The 19,093-nt window shown below is 44.7% G+C and overlaps 1 protein-coding gene and 1 long non-coding RNA gene across 3 annotated transcripts in view; both read right to left on the bottom strand.

Moving 5' to 3' along the window:
* Positions 1-12,960, bottom strand: part of LOC115086966 — a 34,209-nt gene extending 21,249 nt beyond the window's left edge. The window contains exons 1-3 of the long non-coding RNA XR_003855374.1: positions 12,832-12,960; positions 1,108-1,308; positions 650-733 (exon numbers count right to left, since the gene is read on the bottom strand). This is a non-coding gene — a long non-coding RNA (uncharacterized LOC115086966). The remainder of the gene's footprint in view (positions 1-649; positions 734-1,107; positions 1,309-12,831) is intronic.
* PLCB1 (phospholipase C beta 1) overlaps positions 1-19,093 on the bottom strand; it is a 1,417,494-nt gene that overhangs the window by 1,227,182 nt on the left and 171,219 nt on the right. The gene's annotated exons all lie outside the window — the stretch shown is intronic.

Genomic DNA, 19,093 nt, shown 5'->3' with positions numbered 1-19,093 from the left:
AAGTTGCTTGTTTTATCTGCAATATAAAAGAAAAGTTTGGGATAGATGATAGAAAAGACCAGCGATGATGGTCTATAGACCATAGGTGTCAATGACATGCTGATACCTCTTCAATAAGATTATAAGAGTTGATTCTAGTGCTGTAAAAAGTGTGTATTAGTCTTCCTTCTTTGCATTAGTTACTGTTAGAGAGTTGAGGGAGAGTGGCATTTCAATTTGTAAAATATATTTTTGTACATGATGCCTATGTAGAGGTGGGGGTTCGCTGGTTGGCACACAGTGTGGGTGGTTTATGTTGGGCTTTATCCTAAATAGTATAAAATCAAAGATCAGGATGCTGCCATTACTGTACGGGTGTTTGTAGAATGGTAAGCACTCATTTGGCTGGTAAGAGTATGAAGAATAGAATATCACATCCTCTAGAATTTAATGCAAGGCCAGTGCATGCCTAACATGCACTGCTTCATGGCAGGGCTTCTAGTGCTTCAGAAAATAGCCAAACATTAATTTAGTGTGCATGAGGGTAGCTTGAAGCATTAGGCTATGACAGGGCCCTGTAAAGTGGTAGAGCAATAATAGGACCAGTGATGTAGACATGACATAGCAAATACCTGTATATCTCTCCCTGCTAATTAAGTAAAGAACCTACCTTGGTAGTCCTCCTCCACACCTGCATGAGCCATTCCCATTCCTTGTTCAGTAGCTCCCGGGCTTTCTTCTTTAGATCCTTAATCTGTTCAGGGACATAAACATATGAATTGTAATCACCCGTTCTGTATTGTGCCCATTCCCTTTGTTCCCTAATTCCCACACTCCCAACTCCCAATTGCCCCCATTGCCAAACCATAGCTTCCCATTGCCTGCAACACTCCCTGCCCCCTAAATGTGGCCCAAACCATCACCCAAACCATTGCTCCCAAAACCTACCTTAACCATCCCTCCAACACCTCCTTTACCCACCCTCATCCTCAATCACCTCATTAACTCCACATCTCATCCCCTTGCCCACCGCCACCGCAATACCCCATACCCCTACCATTGTCTCCGCAGTCTACCCCACCCTCACCCCTACCCCTTCCACTATCATATTACTCAATATTTACTTACCCCCACATGGGTATTCAATTCTTCTGTTGTAAAGCACCTTGAAGTCCTTCCAGGTCCTACTCAGGTGGGCATTGTGTTGCTGGATCCCACCAACATGAAAACAAAAGTGGTTCAAATTTAACCACCAGGGTAGATCGGTCTGTAAACATCCCTTGTGGTAAAATTGGGTTTCCGCATAGGGAGAGCCTTGTTGGAATGAGCCTACCCGGGAAGAACCAGAAGTTCACAGCCATGGAAAAAACATACACATGTACATTAGTAATAGTTTAGCACAAATGTGTGCATGTATAATTTCATGTAACATACACTCGTACTTGCGCAAATGCCTCATTACGTCTGCATATACCATCTAGGAATTTGAGATCAGCAGGACAAGCATTATTATCAATTCCATCTCCCAAACTGGTGCGCTTGGGTTCAGTCAGTGAGAGGTCTCTCTCCCTGGCAGGCCCCAAGCTGTGGAATTCTCTCCCAGCTGACATTCGCCTAGAGGATAACTTCTCTAACTTCAAGAAGCAGATTAAGACTTGGCTATTCCAGCAGGCTTTTAGTCATATTAATTAACTTAAGTAGGCTATGTGAGGAAGGAGGTTTTCTGTTTTTTTCTGGTGGTTTAGGGAGTTGAGAGGGTGGGGTTAGTGTTCTGGTCGTATGTGAGCTTTATACTTTATTTTAGATTTAGTTTATAATGAGATTGAGTTAGTATTTTATCGTTTAAATTTTAAGTATAATTTTTTATTGAATGACTGTAAAATTAGATAAGTTTATTATAATTATTAGTTTGATTTTGCTACTGCAATTTCGCCAATTGTAAACCGGCTTGACATGTACTTGAAAGTCGGTATATAAAGTTGTATAAATAAATAAATAAATAAATAAATAAATAAATAATGCTCACATAGGATACTGGGCTTGATGGACTTTTGGCGTGACCAAGTATGGCAAATCTTAATGGTCTTATATGTTCTATGAAAAGATAGGCGTATTTTATAACCTGCGCACACATATGCATGCTGGTTATAAAATGCATAAGTACATAAGTGTGAGCCCATTTAAGCACATTTATGAGCTTGCATGCTGTTTTTTAAAGTTATCCTCCCTGTATATATTTGAAAATTCAACATACACATGCTGTTTTTTCTCCGCAACCAACAGTGAACATGCCCTCAGGAATGCCTCTTTTTTTAATGCAGCTAAAAGTATACATGCTACGAAACATGCATCATTTTAGCCGCATTTGCGAAGGGTAATTTTCAGTCAGTCAGGTCATTTTACTCAGGTAAATGCCTTTAAAAGATTGCCTTCTCAAGGACCAAGAACAATACAGTATGTACTTAATATCTTTCACAGATGAAAAATGAAAAGCAGCCTGCAGTACATTAGAAATCAAGCTATCCAAAATTTGTGATCCATTAGTCATAACTGGGAACTGCAATTTTTGGCAGGCATTTCAATCCCACTCATTCTAGCTCTTTTGTAGCAATATTTCAACTCTCCAGAAAACACCAGATACAATTTCTGATATACTGAGTCTAATCAAGGAGCATCCCACATACAGACCAATACAGAACGTTAGCCCCCGTTTGGAAGTGCGTTTTTGATGTAATAGCGCGTGGAAAATGCGCGGCCAACCCCCCCAAAACTAATAGCGCTCATCATATGCAAATGCATGATGATGACCTATTAGGTATTCATCCGCAATACAGAAAACAAAATGTGTGGCCAAACCTCACGTTTTACTTTCAGAAATTAACTCCTGCCAAATGCTTTTCTGTACACCCTCCGACTTAATATCATAGCGATATTAAGTCGAAGGCCCCAAAAATAAAAAAAAATAAAAATCTTATTAAAAAAGAAATCTGCCCGTGAATTGGAAAACGGACACTCAATTTTGCCGGCGTCCGTGTTCCGAACCTGTGGCTGTCAGCGGGTTTGACAACCAACGCCGGTAAAATTAAGTGTTGGCTGTCAAACCTGCTGACAGCCGCCGCTTCTGCCAATAGGGAAGCGCTAGGGATGCGCTAGTGTCCCTAGCGCCTCCTTATTAGCGCGGCCCCTAATTTAAATACTGAATCGCGGGCCCAGGAGAGGTGCCTGGGCGTGTCTCGGGAGAGCCAGCGCTCGCCTTGGAGCGCCGGCTCTCCCTCGCAGTTTTTGTTTTTTTTTGCAAAACGGTTTTTATTATTTCCAGCAATAACAATACAAACAGTAATGAACAGGGCGACAAACCGACCATCAAACAGCAACTTGTCAGCCACCCCCCCTCCCCCCTGCCCCCCCCCTTTTGTTTGGGCTAACCCTCCAGCCTCCACCAAAAGTCCAGTTAACCTCCCATTTCATGTTCAATACACCAGGAAGTCAAATGGCTTAAGCATTTAAAATGTGGCTTCGAATCCGATGAGGTAATGATTGAATATAAGAGTCCCATGTTCGTAGAAAACAACGATTTCGCTGAAAGGAAGCAGCAGCCCATTTTTTGTCCATCAGCATTAGGTAATGAAATTGATTTCTCCAATGCCAATATGATGGGGGATCAGCAGACTTCCAACCGCAGAGCAGGATCTTCTTCCCCACCATGAAGCCTTTCCTCAGCAGCAAGCGGGTCTCCCAACCCTGAACGAGATCCACAGAAACTTGGCCAAACAATAGCATACAAAAAGAACAAGGAAGAACAACATCCACAAGACTGGAAAGATATTGTAGGACTCGTACCCAAAATTTCCTCACCAGTGAACACTCCCAAAACATATGAAGCAGAGTACCCTCAGCTGTCCGGCATTTCGCACAAACTCCCGTGGGAACAAGTTGAAAATAGACTGCCCTAGCAGGGGGGATAAAGGCCATCCACAAGAATTTAAACTGCATTTCCCTGTAATATATGTTGGAGGACACTCTAGATAGGTGACGAAAGCAGCCACTTATGATAGCCGCTGAGACCTCAGACCGTCCCGCCCTATGCCACCGGGCCGCTAAATCCGTAGGAATAGCAACCGGAAGTTTCCCCATCAGCTTCCTATAATATTGTGATAACGTGGGGGCCTTTGGAGAAGATAAGGCAAAAAAGTCTGCCAATGCGGCAAAATGGCCAGGCTCTTTACTAAGGGGCAGGAGAGATCGTACATAATGCTGTACTTGTATATAAGAAAAGATCTGAGTCGGGGATAATCCCCAGTCCTGCGCTAAGAGGGAAAAGGGGGGTAACCGACCCTCCTCATCCAACAAATTACCCAAAGAAAGAATCCCACGGGCCCTCCAAGCCTGAAAACTAGTGGACTGGGAGCCCGGAGTAAAGTCCGGGTTCCCCCAAAGAGGTAAAAGAAAGGCACAGACTCGGGGTAACTGTAAAATTTTCATCATTAATCGCCAGGTTACATGAAGGGGGCCAAAAAGAGCCTCCACTGGCGGCGGATATGAGAACCTAGCGTGTGTCTCCTGCAGGACATAGCGTAAGTCAACAGGGTCAACTACAGTTTTTTCCACAAGCATATCAAGATAGTGAGATTCCCTCCGTAGCCAGTCCCTGATAAGTCGGAGGTTCCCGGCTAAATTATAAAAACGTAAATTGGGCACACTCAGTCCACCCAGACCCCATCGGGTATATAAGGATCGGAGTGGAATACGCGCCCTCTTCCCCTGCCACAAGAAACCCCGTAGGGCACTCTCAAGTTGTCGGATGTCAGGCAATTTGAGGATTAGGGGTAAATTCTGAAGTAAAAAAAGCCACTGAGGCAGAATCAACATCTTGAATAAATTGAGCCGACCAATGAGGGAAAGAGGCAAAGATCGCCATGCAGCCAGCCGCTCCCTAGTTTTCCGCAAAAGAGGGGAAACATTACAATTATATAAAGAATGCAGCTGGGTCGGTATTTGAATACCCAAGTAGCGAATCTGAGTAGTGGCCCAGGTCATCGGGAAAGTAGGCCCCCAACAATCCTTAAGGGAGGCAGGGAACGGTATAGCCTCCGACTTACCATGATTGAGCTTAAACCCAGAGAAAGAACTAAATTCTTGAAAAAGAGATAGCAAAGAGGATAGGGATTCCTTGGGTTGGGTCAAGAAAACCAAAAGGTCATCAGCAAATGCCGCATATTTAAAAGTCTCTACTTGAAATCGAATCCCCTTAACCCTATGCGCAGCCTGGATTGCTAACAACAAGGGCTCAAACTGAAGTACAAACAATAACGGGGACAACGGGCAACCTTGTCTCGTGCCCCGTGATATGATAAAGGTCTTAGAATAGGCACCATTCGCCACAATCGCAGCCAAGGGATCATGATAAAGTAACTGGATGGCTTGATAAAACAAACCTGTGATCCCAACCTGTTGAAGAAGTGGAAACAAATAACTCCACTCCACACGGTCGAACGCCTTCTCAGCGTCAAAGCTGACCACTAGGTGGGGAATGTTGTCATTCTGAGCCAGCGTCATAGCAGTTAACACCTTGCGAATATTAGTTAAAGTGTATCTTTGTCGAATAAAACCCACTTGCCCAGAACCCACCAGATGACTCTCCCGCGCAGTTTACTGTATGGGCCTGATAGTGCTCCATAACTGTCTTTGGGATCAAAATCAGTGATTCACAGATTCTGAACTGGGAATAATGGGTCATGATTTGGAAGGGACATTCTGATTTAAAATGCAGTGATTTTGTTCATCTCTGGAGTATTTCACACCCAAAAATGCATGTTCATTTTACATGTTTACAATGGTTATTCTTCTGGTCCAGAGACAGGGGAAATTCTTAGGATAGAGACATTCTTAGGTTCACAGGTTATTGTTCTAAAGGATTCTGTGACATTGAATCATATGGATTGCTGCCTTAAAGCAACAGCATCAATCCACCCCTCAGGGCTGGTGCATCCCAATAGGTGAACTACGCGGTCGCCTAGAGAGCCAGCCATTAGGGGGCGGCAAAAAGCAGCCACATTGGGCCGTGAGCAGAGCCCATCCCACTCACGGCTGAGATGAGTAAAGACTCAGCGGACCACGAGCAGAGCCTATCCCACTCACAACTGAGAGGAGCAGAGACTCGGCGGGCCACAAGCAGTGCCCATCCTGCTCGCGAATGAGAAAAACAGACACTCAGCGGGCCACGATTAGTGCCTCTGTTTGTGTGTATGCGAGAAAGCAATAGTGTTAGTGAGAAAAGGATGGAGCCTGCGTAACGTGCATGTGTGGATGAGTGAATGAGGTCAGGGTCAGAGCTGGGGGCTGAACTGGGAGGGGGGGGGGAGGAGACAGGGAGGCAGGTGCGAAGCAGAAGTTTCACTTAGGGTGCCTAATACCCTTGCACTGGCCCTGCCATCCTATATGCCAGGGGTTTTTCTTAAAAATATATACATATCTTAAAGAAAACAAATATTAGGTTGTCATAGACACTGGCTGGGAGATCTGGCTGTACTTTGAATACTGTATGAAAGGTTTGCAATGATACTGCTTATATATTTTGGAACCTCAATGGTTTTCAGAGTAGAGGAGTAGCCTAGTGGTTAGAGCAGGGGTCCCCAACCACTGGTCCACGGACCAGGACCGGGCCGTTGGGGTTTTTTTGCCGGTCCGCAGCACTGCCGCACACCAGCACTAAACACAGAGTGTGCTCTCCTCTGCGGCGGCTCAGAGCACGCTTTGTGGGATTGATGCTGCCCGCTGCCCAGGGCTGGTGGAAGCACAGCATTAGGGGGCGCCGAGCCACCGCTGGTCGCTGGTGGACCTCATCCTACTGGCGGCTGAGCTGTGTGCCAGATACACACAGCAAGAAGATCAGCAGGGCCGTGGTGTAGCTGACGTCACCACGGCCCGAAGAAAAAGATCGCGTCTAAACTTGCAGGTGCTCCTCCTCCTTCCTGCTTGCGCGGCCCCAGAAGAAAAATGTTGCCGGAGCCGCACGGGCAGGAAGGAGGAGCATCAGCCGGGTGCAGAAGAGGAGCGGCACAGCCCGAGAAGACCAGGGCTGCTGCAGAGCCCATCCTGTGGCGACCCGTAAAGAAGAGGCCCAGAAGTGAGAGAGAGGATGAGGGCCTGTAGAGTGTGTATGTGTGCGTGTATGAGATGAGTTGAGAGATTGTGTGTGAGAGTGAGTTGAGAGGCTGTGTGTGGGAGTGAAGACCTGAATGTTTACAGAGAAAGCATGTGAGAGCCTCTGTGTGTGTGAGAGAGACAGCATGTGACAGTGAGAGCCTGTGCTTGAGCAAGACAGCATGTGGGAGTGAGAGAGAGCCTGTGTGTGTGTGAGTCAGACAGCATGTGCCAGTGAGAGACTGTGGGGTAGATTTTAAAAGGGTTACGCGCATAAGTTACGCACGTAACCCTTTTAAAATGCCCCTGTGCGTGCTAAGCCTATTTTGCATAGGCTTGGCGGTGCACGCAAGCCCCAGGACGCGCGTAAGTCCCGGGGCTTCGCTAGGGGGGCGTGTCGGGTGGGTGGCGCGACGTTCGGGGCATTCTGGGGGTGTGTCGGGGGGCATGGTGCCGGCCCGGGGGCATTCTGGGGGCGCAGCCAAGGCCTCCGGAACAGCCCCCGGGTTGGGAGATGGCGTGCCAGCAGCCCGCTGGCAGGCGTAACTTTTACAATAACGGTAAGGGGGGGGTTTAGATAAGGCCGGGGGGGGGTTAGATAGAGGCCGCTTCGATTTCGGAGCGGCCTCAGAGGGAACGGGCAGCACGCGCTGACCCCGGATTTTATAAGATACGCACGGCTATGCGCGTATCTTATAAAATCCAGTGTACTTTTGTTTGCGCCTGGTGCACGAACAAAAGTATGTGCGCGCGCTGTTTTTTAAAATGTACCCCACAGTGTATGAATGATTGTATGAGAGACAGCATGTGGGAGTGAGAGCCTGGTGTGTGTGTGTGAGAGAGAGAGAAAGCATATGAGAATGAGAACCTGACTGTGTGTTTGAGGAAAGAAGAAAGATTGAGAGAAAAGAAATAGAAAAAAAGACAATATAAAAGGAAATGGCAAAAAAAAATAAGAAAGGGAAGGTGGGGAAAAAAAGCCTGTGACCAACCAATTAGAAAACTAAGATCAGACAGCAAATGTAAAAAAAAAATATATATATTTTAGTGATTGGCACATGTAATCTTTGGGAATGTGCAAGAGTAGCACTTTCTCTATGCGGATCTCACAATGTACGAGATCAGCATGGAAGAACTGGAAGCCCATGGGGCCTGCACAGAGTAGGCAGCAGAATGGACTTCAGTGTCAGTAGCAGCAATCGGCACCTCCCCAATAGCCATGCGGCATCAGTGACAGCAGTAGCAGAGGAATGAGAGAGGTTCCGAGGTTGCTGGCAAAAGAAAGAGAGGGGGTCTGCCTTTAGTGTGTGCATGTGTATGAATGGGAGTCTGCCTGGGGGTGTATGTGTGTGAATGCATGGGTGCCTGCCTGAGGGTGTGTCTGTGTGTGAGAATGAATGTGTGCATACCTGGGGGATGGGGAAGGAGTGGTGTGAAAATGACTGGGAGCCTGCTTGGGGGTCAGTGTGAGAATGACTGGGAGCTTGGTTTGGTGCTCACAGCCAGGGGTGGTCATGAGAGGGAAGGCGTCAGGTGGAGGAGAGATGTGTGAAGTTTGGAAAACAAGGGAAACAAGCCCAGTGCTCCCACTCATTCTGAACCTGTGGTGAGTTGAGTCACATTCACATTATAAATGTTATAATTAAATGATAAGTATGCACTAAAATTCAACCCCCTCCATAACCTCGCCCCCATATGACCAAAGCCCCACCCCCACCCCGCCATGGAAAAATGGTCTTGCTTGAAGCTGGTCCCTGGTGCAAAAAAGGTTGGGGACCACTGGGTTAGAGCAACAGGATATAAATGAGGAAGCCAGGATTTAAATCCCAATGTTATTCCTTGTGACCTTGGGCAAGTCACTTTACCCTCTCCATTGCCTCAGGCACCAAATTAGGAGGTAATTTTAAAAGGAGTTACACATATCAATGTACATACTATTGTAGCAATTTTCAAAAGCCATATTTTATTTATTTATTTAGGGCTTTTATATACCGACATTCATGATACCATATCGGTTTACAAGAAACAATGGTGCAATAACATTGTACATATATGTACACATATGTACACATAAAGTGCATTTACACGTGTAAAATGAATGGACAATTCAATGGCACATGTAGCAATTTTCAAAACCCACTTACACAGGTAACATGCATTTACATGTGTAAAACCCAATTTTACGCATATAATTGCTTTTGAAAATTAGGCCCTTAATATAAGCCCTCTGGGGATAGGGACATACCTATAGTACCTGAATGTAATCCACTGTGAAGTATTGAAAAGCACAATATAAATAAAATAAATGTTGTGGGGAGAATATTCACTTGACTTCTTTATGATGTAGTTTCAGGTTTTGATGATGATCTTTAATGACTGCCCAAAGATATGGGATTGACAGTCCTGTGGGCAGCTCAACAGTGGCCGTGTTTCGCAACAAAGTTGCTTCAACAGGAGCCATTAAGAAGAAGAGAGAACATTGTGCCCAAAACTGTTGCAACAATGTATTAAATCATTCTGTCGAGCTGCCCATGGGAACAGACATATCTTGGATTTAAATATTGCTTTGAAAAATTTAAAATATTGAAAGAACTAATGTGATCAATAGAACCGCAGATGATTGATCAGTCTGAACGGCTTTGGTTTCCACAAAGCACGTTGTCAGGCTTGCTGATGTGGTTAAAAAACTTTTAATGTTAAATATTAGAAAAAATAATAAAGAAGAAAAAGAAGAACAATATTAATCTCTGAGTGGTGTTGGTTGAACAAGTGTTTTGGCAGATTCCTTTTGTGACATTGGTATTTTGCACGCGGGATCTTTTTGGTTGTTTCCTTGAAGAGGCACCTACCCAATCCTGGGACCAGGTACTAAAAGACCTGTGAGTCATCCCTCTACTCCCTAAGGGAGGCAAGCACCAGTGACAGCACTACCCAGCGTGGGATTTTTGATGGCTAGAACTTGTTTTAATTTTTGAGATTGGGACTCTTGTTTAAAACTTTGAACCCTTTTGGATATGTCAACCCCCCCCCCCCCTCCCAGACCCAAAGGACAAATGCTGGGAGACCTGTGAGCCTCCTTTCTACTCCCTAGAAGAGGCAGGCACCAGTGACAGCATAACATCAGCCACATGGAGACTTCTGGAAAAACAGACGATATTCACATTTTGTTTGCGGGAGGTTTTTTAATCCACCCCTCCTCATTGGGGAAACAGGGCTGGGAAGGCCAGTTTCCTATTCTCCACAGACCTTTCCTTCAGTGAAGTCACAGACCACTGCAATTCAGGAAAGAAGGACCAAGATCATGGAGACCCTCCACAGTTTCTCCACCCAAAAGGCCAGGACACAGGTTGGGTGACTGACATCTAACAAGTGGACTCAGGCGGCATTTTTCCAGTTCTAATGGGGGAAATAGGATTTTTCCAGTTCTAATGGGACTCCCCGACGAGTAAGGTTTCCCTGGCTCCCTGAGATAACTTATACACTTAAAGCCTGAGTAAAAAACTCAATCCCAGGAACCTGAGAAAGAAAGGACTCTTATCCAAAAGGAAGATTAACATTTGTAAGGCAGGCAGCTGTAATCACACACACTGGGTTAAAATTGGAATAAGATTTAACTTGAAAGAAGCAGTAAATATTTTGAACTCCCAGTACCTTGTCCTGCCTGTTTGTCTCAGGAACAGCATTGCAATTACTAAAGAAGAAAGAGCTAGAAACCTCCCCCCCCCCCCCCCCCCACACCACCACCGGGGCCATAAGCTTAAGCTTTGCCCCAGAGAAAGGACGCACCCCTTGGGACAAAGAGAGAGGGGAGAAGTGCTGGCTGGAGCAGCCCCAGAAACAGAAAATGAGATTGTGCGCCCTCGGGGAGACAGAATCCACCCCAACAAAAGGATTGCAAGCGCAAGTTGCTATTTTATGAGAAACATACGTGATTAGGCAGCTTATCGGTGCAATTTTACACCTCCGAATTATCTAGCGCAAATTATTTCAAACTCATCAGGAGCCTGCCATTGCTGGGTGGGAGCTCTGGGTGAACTTGGGGGGGAGTTCAGAGTGAAGTACTAAGAGGGTCTCAATGAACTGGAAATAAACTGGGTGAACTGGTGAAAATATTGACAAACTGGTGATTTCAAATACCTGCACATATTTTAAAATCTACCTGCCTCTGTATATAAAGCAGTTTTTATGTGAACAAGTTATTTTATTTTCATACATAAAATATACCTGCATATGTTTTTAAAATGGGTAGAAAACGTGTGCACCTTCAATGCATTGCTGATATTCACACATATGTTTTGATGGATGGTAGAAATGTGGCTATAAAATCTTCTACTTAACATTTCTATAGCGCTACAAAAGATATGCAGCACTGTAGTAGATTTTTGCACACCCATATAGCAGGCCACATGAAGTTGTTTGGATATTAACTTCTATGCATTTACTAGTCACCTTTCTGAAAATGTACACCTTAATTATATATCATATCAGCCCAAATATGTCAGGATTTTTGGGGCATGTCTAAAACCATCTTGACTTACACTTGCAGGCAAAGCTTTTCTCACATCTGAAGAAAATGCCGTTGCTGACTTCTCCTCCAATAGGACTCCCCTAAAAATGCTTCTCCCTAGGTTCAGTGGAGGTGGAGGCCTTACTTCCTAGCCAAGAGATGGTGGATGCAGCAGCTCGGTAGCAGGGGAGATGTCTACAGGTAGTGCAGAATGCTGCAACACAGATGTTATCTGACTGCCGTTATAGAGACCCTGTTAGCCCAATTCTCTGGAACCTACACTGAAAATCAGTCTCCTACCAGGCCTCATTCAATGACCTCTGCATTGCTTTCAAGTCACTGAATGACCAGGGCTCCAACTTCTCTGAAATCCCATTACAAACCCTTCGTCTCCAATCTGAATAAAGAGACACTACTAAAATACCCTGTTCCCAAAGATTCCAGGCTGGCCTGAACCCGCAAGCACATTTTCTGCTCATTCCTGTACCTCGTTCCAAGTGAGAAAAAGAGATACAAAGCCATGTAATAAATAATCTTCAAAGCTAGTTGCACGCATAAAGCAAAGGTTCATGTGCATCAGTGACTTGTTATAAAATTGCTCTGAGTCTGTGTGCATAAATTGGTTTGGATGAGTGGAATATCAATATTATTAAATAAATACATTTACTTGTGGAACCCGACTTCACATATAATTTTATGCACACAAAAAGATAGGCATTCCAGGGGCATGGTGTTGAGGTAGAGTTTGGATTTATGTGCATCCTTTTGATTTTAAAAAGTATGCATGTAAATTAACAAGTAACACCATGCCAAGAGCAAGTATATCTTTGTGGAGGTTAGTTTGTGCACATTATAAGTTAGATAATTTTCAAAGATATGCAAATGTTTATTTTGAAAATTGGTATAACTTTCCTTATGTGTTTATCAAATACTTCAGTTATGTGGATTGTTATAAAATTGTCCTCCCTATATTTGCCCTTGTGGTTAGACAGAACTATTATATTATGTACAGTACAGTACATCCAGTGTCAGAAAAATTATTTCAAACAAAGTATTACCTCCAGAATGTTTCCTATAGCATAGATCAATATCTCTCCTTTTACTACATGACTAAATCCTGCTCAGTTTTCTCAGAGTTTGCAGGCTGGTAGTTAGGAAAAGAAGAACTCGCTCTTACAAAAAAAAAATAGCACAAGACATACCTTTTTTACAGTCCTATTTTTCTCCAGAGAAACAGAAAGTGTTGTAAAAAAATGTTTACTGCTACTTAAATATGGTACTGTGAGCCTGTGCTGATGGCATTCTGCTTCCTGCTGATTCACAGAATCCGTGCACGCCAACCAGAAGCGGAAAGGCTCAAACTCCAACAAAACACTGCTTACATAATAACTCTTTTAGACAAAGCTCTTTATCTTCCAAGAAGTAGATAGGACTGTAACAGAGCAATGCAATTGTAGTATAATATTTGTTTTAGATCAGCACTATATACCCAATGGTTGATCAGTCAAAGAAGATGAACTGTTTCTTTAAAAGTTAATGTTAAAGCCATTGGAAATTATAGAATTAAGCTAACAGATACGTTGCTCTGTGCAATATTATGCTTCATTACCATTTCCTGCTGAATACTGTAAACTAGTTGTTTTAATGTGAACAAATTTAACAGAGTTAATAATTAACCATTCTGTTGAACAAAAGTTCAAACGGAAGTGTTTCACAAATGCTAAAATCTTATTTTTAAAGAAATTATTTCTTCATCATTTATTGTGTTTAACCCCCTTAAATAAACAAGCAAAAAAGCTGGTTAGAGATGATGGGCACAATATTCAGCGCTACTTAGCCCGATAAGTTCAAACTTATCGGGCTAAGTGGTGTTGTTTGAAAATGCGGCTGCATTCAGCAGCTGCCATTTAGCTTGATATCTATTTATCTGGCTAAGTAGTAAGTGATATGGGGTTGATCCAGGAAGGAGCTATTTGTCATTAGGGGGTCATTTATCAAAGTGCTATATGGCATTTTCATATGCATTAAGGTGTTTTCTGCATGTGAAAGCACCATAACGTTTGGTGCAAGGCAAATGAGAAAAAGGGGAGGATATTTTGGCCAAGTGGGCTGGGCTCACACTTTTGTGAAGCTGTATTGCACAGCTTTTTTGTTTAGCTGTGTGATAGGGTTTTATTGTGCTGTTTTTCACACATGCTGTTTTGAGCTCCTGGAGAGCCAGCCAAGCTATCAGGGACCTCCTGGGGGGGGGGGGGGGGGGGGGTAAGAGAGAGAGAGAGAGAGAGCGAGAGAGACTAACCATAATGCCCTCACGCTAGATAGGTATTTATATCTCTATGGGAGGCCCACCTAGTAACTCGAGTTGAGGTTTAGGTATTAGTGGAGGGGTTAGGGGACACGTTGACATTCAAAGTGAGACATACGGACAGAACAGTACTCTTGTGAAGATTTGATGATCTTTGGAGAGAGGAAACTCACCCAAAGATGAAATTTGTGCAATGTTCTCTCAACCTAGCTTAATGGACTCTCTACCTGGGTAACATCAAGCTAGGTTGAGAGAACATTGCACAAATCTCATCTTTGGGTGAGTTTCCTCACTCTGAAGGTAATCAAATCTTCACAAGAGAGCACCTTTCTGTTTGTACGTCTCACTTTGAATGTCAAAGTGGCCCCTAACCCCTATACTAATACTTAAATCTCACCTTGAGTTACTAGGTAGGCCTCCCATAGAAATATAAATACCTATCTAAGCATGAGGGCATTATGGCTAGTCTCTCTCTCTCTCTCTCTCTCAGCTTAAACCTACTAAACACAGTCCCCCCAGTGGTTGTATGTAGGAAATACATCAATTCTGGCACTTATCACAAAGTGCAAAAATGTTATCTCAATTTGCACTAAGATAGTGCTTCGCATAGGTATTAGCACAAATTGCAAATAAAGTGCCTATTACCATGAAACACACCCCATTTCCTATCGCAAGCAATATTTAGTGCATTTTGATAAATCTAGGCCTTAGCTGGAAAAGTGACGATATTCAGTCTTAATCCAGCTAAGTTACCCGTATAAGTTAACCTCCCTCCAGCCATTTGTTCTTGATCTGATTTTACTAGAACAGACTCTTCTACTATAACTAAACTGAAACCTCTCCTGCACCCCACTGACTTTCGCACCGTACTTCAAGCTACGATTCTAACCAAACTTGGCTACTGTAATTCCCTCCTCTTGGGGTTACCTAAAAATTTCACACAACCCTTACAAATTCTCCAAAACACCACTGCTCAAATTATAACCAACACATGCAGAAATGAGCATATAACCCCTATACTCATGAACCTTCACTGGCTTCCTATTACTTCCCGCATTCAGTACAAATCCCTCTCACTTATTCACAAAGCCCTTTACAATCCAGAAATGTACTGGCTTAAAGGTTCCCTTAAATTCCACCAAGCCAAGAGACCCTCAAGACACCAATATCATGCAACCATGCAGACCTTAAGAAAGAAAATGCCATACTGGGTCAGCCCAAGGGTCCATCAAGCCCAGCATCCTGTTTCCAACAGTGGCCAATCCAGGCCATAAGAACCTGGCAAGTACCCAAAAACTAAGTCTATTCCATGTTACCATTGCTAATGGCAATGGCTATTCTCTAAGTGAACTTAATAGCAGGTAATGGACTTCTCCTCCAAGAACTTATCCAATCCTTTTTTAAACAAAGCTATATTAACTGCACTAACCACATCCTCTGGCAACAAATTCCAGAATTTAATTGTGCGTTGAGTAAAAAAGAACTTTCTCCGAGTAAAAAAGAACTTTCTCGCACAAAACCACCAAACTGGCCGCTACCAGAGCTCGTCTACTCTCTGGATCAGGACCAACCCTGTGGAACACTATGCCAGTAGATCTACGCCAAGAGGCCTGCCATACAACATTCAAATGAAAACTCAAAACATGGCTTTTCACTAAGGCATTCACATAGTACTTATCACCAAATCTCACTTATATTGCTTTCTCTACAACCTTCTTTGCTGACAATATTCATTCCCCACCACACAATGCCTTTTCCCCTCTCCACCTCCCAGTTCTCCTCTGTAGCCCTCTTAACCCCCCCCATTAGTCCCTCCCCTCCGTCCCCTTAACGCCCCTCTTCTCCCGCTTCCCTGCCCCTGTCAGACCCCCCAATCCTAATTTCATGTTCCCTCATATGATAACTAGCTCTTATAGTTGCTATCATCTTGGATTTCCAACTTTACGCCATGATTTACATAACTACAATAATGTACACCTTGTAAATAGTTTTTCAACATATGATATATATCCACCCCTATGCATTCACTGTAAATAGCTCTTTGCAACCTGTGCAATTCCCCCTTTCCCTCCCCCATTCAATTCATCCCTCCCCTCCCTTTATGCAATATGCAACCCTTCTCCCCTCCACTTTGCAATCTGTGCACTCCGTCCACCCTCATCCCCCTCCCTCTTCCCCCTTCTTTCTTTCCCCCATACTCCATCCCCCAAACATTTCTCTCAATATCATCTCAGTTACCCAACAACTTCTATTTAAGTTTTTTTATTTAAGCCTCATTACTAATTTTATAGTTTTAATCACTGTTTTTCCTACAAGTTCTATGTAAAGCCTCTGTTTTGCTGATTTTGAAGTTATAATGTAAACCGAACTGATGTTACTCTACGAAGTCCGGTATATAAAAACCACAAATAAATAAATAAAATAAAATAACTCATATTCATCCAAACCAACATGGTTTCCTAAAATCCTTGGTTTCCTGAATCTCTTCTACTTTCATCTTTCGACTCTATTATCCATGGTTTTGATTCCAATATAGATTATATTCAAGTCCTCCTTGATATTTCAACTGCATTTGACACTCTAAATCATGACATCCTTTTTGCAAACCTACAACTTATTGGTATTGATGGCACCATTCTTCAATGGTTTAAGTCATTCCTATCTAACTGCCCCCAACAAGTCAATCGGGAACACCAATCAAACTAAAATTTCACTAATTCAGGTGTCCCACAAGGTTCTTCTCTATCTGTTGTGATTCCTCCTGTGGCCGGAGCCATAGGAGGCCTCTTACCTTCCTCCTTCCCTCAGCCCGACTTCCGATGCCGTTCCCATGCAGTCCAGGGACCGCCCAAGCTGTCCTCAGCACGGTGGGTCTTGCCGCCGTGTCCCATTATGGCAGGAGGCTGCAGTCATCTCTCTGATGCGGCCCAGAGGCCGCAGAAGCAAGGGCCTCTCCCGCGGTGTGGAGCCGCTGCCATTCGGTGGTCCGGAGGTTATGCCCCGGACTTCTTCAGCAGAGGACACTGCCATCTTCTACAGGCCTGGAGGCCTACCCTCCCTTGCGGTATGAAGCCGACTACAGCGTTCCCATGTGGCCCGAAGGCCACCAACCTACCTCGGGTCCTCCATGGGGAGAGGGCCTGCATCCCCGGACTCGCCTGGCAGTTGGAGCTGCCTGTGATCCTCTTCAGTGGCAGGGAGTCATCCCTGATGCCAGGGCCTGCCCTGAGGCCTGTTTCTTCTTTGCAGCTGTCCATGTGTAGCAGGGCTGCTGTCCAGGGTCCTGCACTGCTTCCTGTGTCCTCCTAAGGGGTGAAGCCATGCCTCTCTGCTATTCTTAAAGGGCTAGTGCAGGTGTGGTCCCTTCCTGACTCCTCACAGGGTGTTTCCTGCTTCAGCCTACAAAAGGCTTCCATTGTCATTCCTTCCTCGCCTTCGCAAGGAGCAACTTCCTACCTGGAGCTGGTCTCCTGAGGATCTCTGTTTCCAGCTCATGCCTGGCATCCTTGTCCTGGGATCCCATTCCATGTTCCTGATTACTTTGATGTTCCATGCTCCTGGTCTCTTGTCTTCGTGATGTCTTCAGTATCCTGATGTCTCCATTCCAGCTTTATCCTGATGTCTCCATTCCATCTTTATCCTGATGTTCTGTTCTAGTCCAGAGGTTCCTGAGGTTCTGTCTTCCCATCCCCTGTGGTCCGTGACCAGTCCGACTGGGCTGATAGGGCGCATAGTGGCCCAGTGGTCCACACCACCCCGGCTGGGGTGTGTAGGGCGCTGGTGGGATTCCTTCATCTCCGGAGCCGAGGATACCCATGTTCCTGTCTGCCCCTCCTGGGTCTGGAGTCTTCTGTATGTCTGCTTCATTTGCCCCAGCTGCTTCTCATCGAGTGTCTGGGGAGTCTGTTCCAGATGTCCTGGATCCTTGCCTTGGATACTCATCTTCCTCCTTTGATGCTGTGGACTCCGGCTACGCCTAGCCCCTGGCGGGCAGTGCTCTGGTGGATAACCTGAGGACCGGTCTGGCCACCGCAGCTTCCTCCCTGGCTGTGGGTGTTAGTGCTCTATCTGGAGTCTCCTTCATCTTGGATCGAAGATTTCCCTCGTCCATCTGAGTTCCGTCTTGGATCTTCACTCTCGTCTGATCTTCTTCATGTCCAGGGTTCTGGAGCTCCTCTCCTGTGGTCCGTCTTCAAGTCCAACTTTGGGATACCTTCATGACGCGTCTTCCACGCCGGGTCGGAGGAGTTGTCCTCCTGCTGTTGACCTTCTTGATACGTCAATCACTCCGGGTTCCCGAGGCTCATATTCAGGATGGGGCCACCTGGAATTTTGGCCGGTTACCTTCCTTGTCTGTCCTGTTGTTCTTCTCTTCAGTACCTATTGCCATCTTGAACTCTAATGTAATTGAGTCGATGCCAGCCTTGCTGCTTCGCCTCCTAGCAGCAGTCCAAAAGGGCTTGAAACGGTCGGAGGGCTATTCAGAGATCACCATTGCGTTGGTGGTCTCAAGGAAGCTCGCAGGTTCGGTCAAGGCTCAGGGTAAAGACGTTTCACTGCAAGGGCACACATTTCATCCCGCGCTGGAGAGCGCCTACTGGTGCTCTCGTCCATCGCAGTGCAACACTACCTGGCATTCTATTTAATATCTACTTGCTTCCTCTCTGTCATTTGCTGGTGGTCTAAGCATAAACTTTAAAATCCATGCTGACGAGATTCAGTTTATTATACCATACACCTCATCCTGGTCTAATACAATATCTCTGTATCTCAAATCTATAAACACCTGGTTATCTCATAATCACCTCAAATTGAATGCCTTAGAAACCAAACTGATACACCCATCTACCATCCCTCATTCTTCCTGTGGGCCCCTCTCTGAATTTACTTTTGAAAACTGAATTATTCCCATTTCAAGCTGTGCATGCAACTTAGGAGTTACTTTAGACTCAAACTTATCAATATCTGCCAACATTTCCTCTGTGGTAAAAAACTCATTTTATAAAATTCATTTAATAAAAAGACTAAAACCCTTACAATATCCTATTGACTTCTGCACTGTATTACAAGCTCTGATTCTGACAGGTCTGGATTACTGTAACTCACTATATCTGGGGTTCCTGCTCTCAGCTCTCCCAGTCCTCCCTATCTTCTGCTCA

Source organism: Rhinatrema bivittatum, chromosome 3 (assembly GCF_901001135.1).
Source record: "Rhinatrema bivittatum chromosome 3, aRhiBiv1.1, whole genome shotgun sequence".
NCBI lineage: Eukaryota > Metazoa > Chordata > Amphibia > Gymnophiona > Rhinatrematidae > Rhinatrema > Rhinatrema bivittatum.
This window is presented reverse-complemented; position numbering and strand designations above follow the sequence as displayed.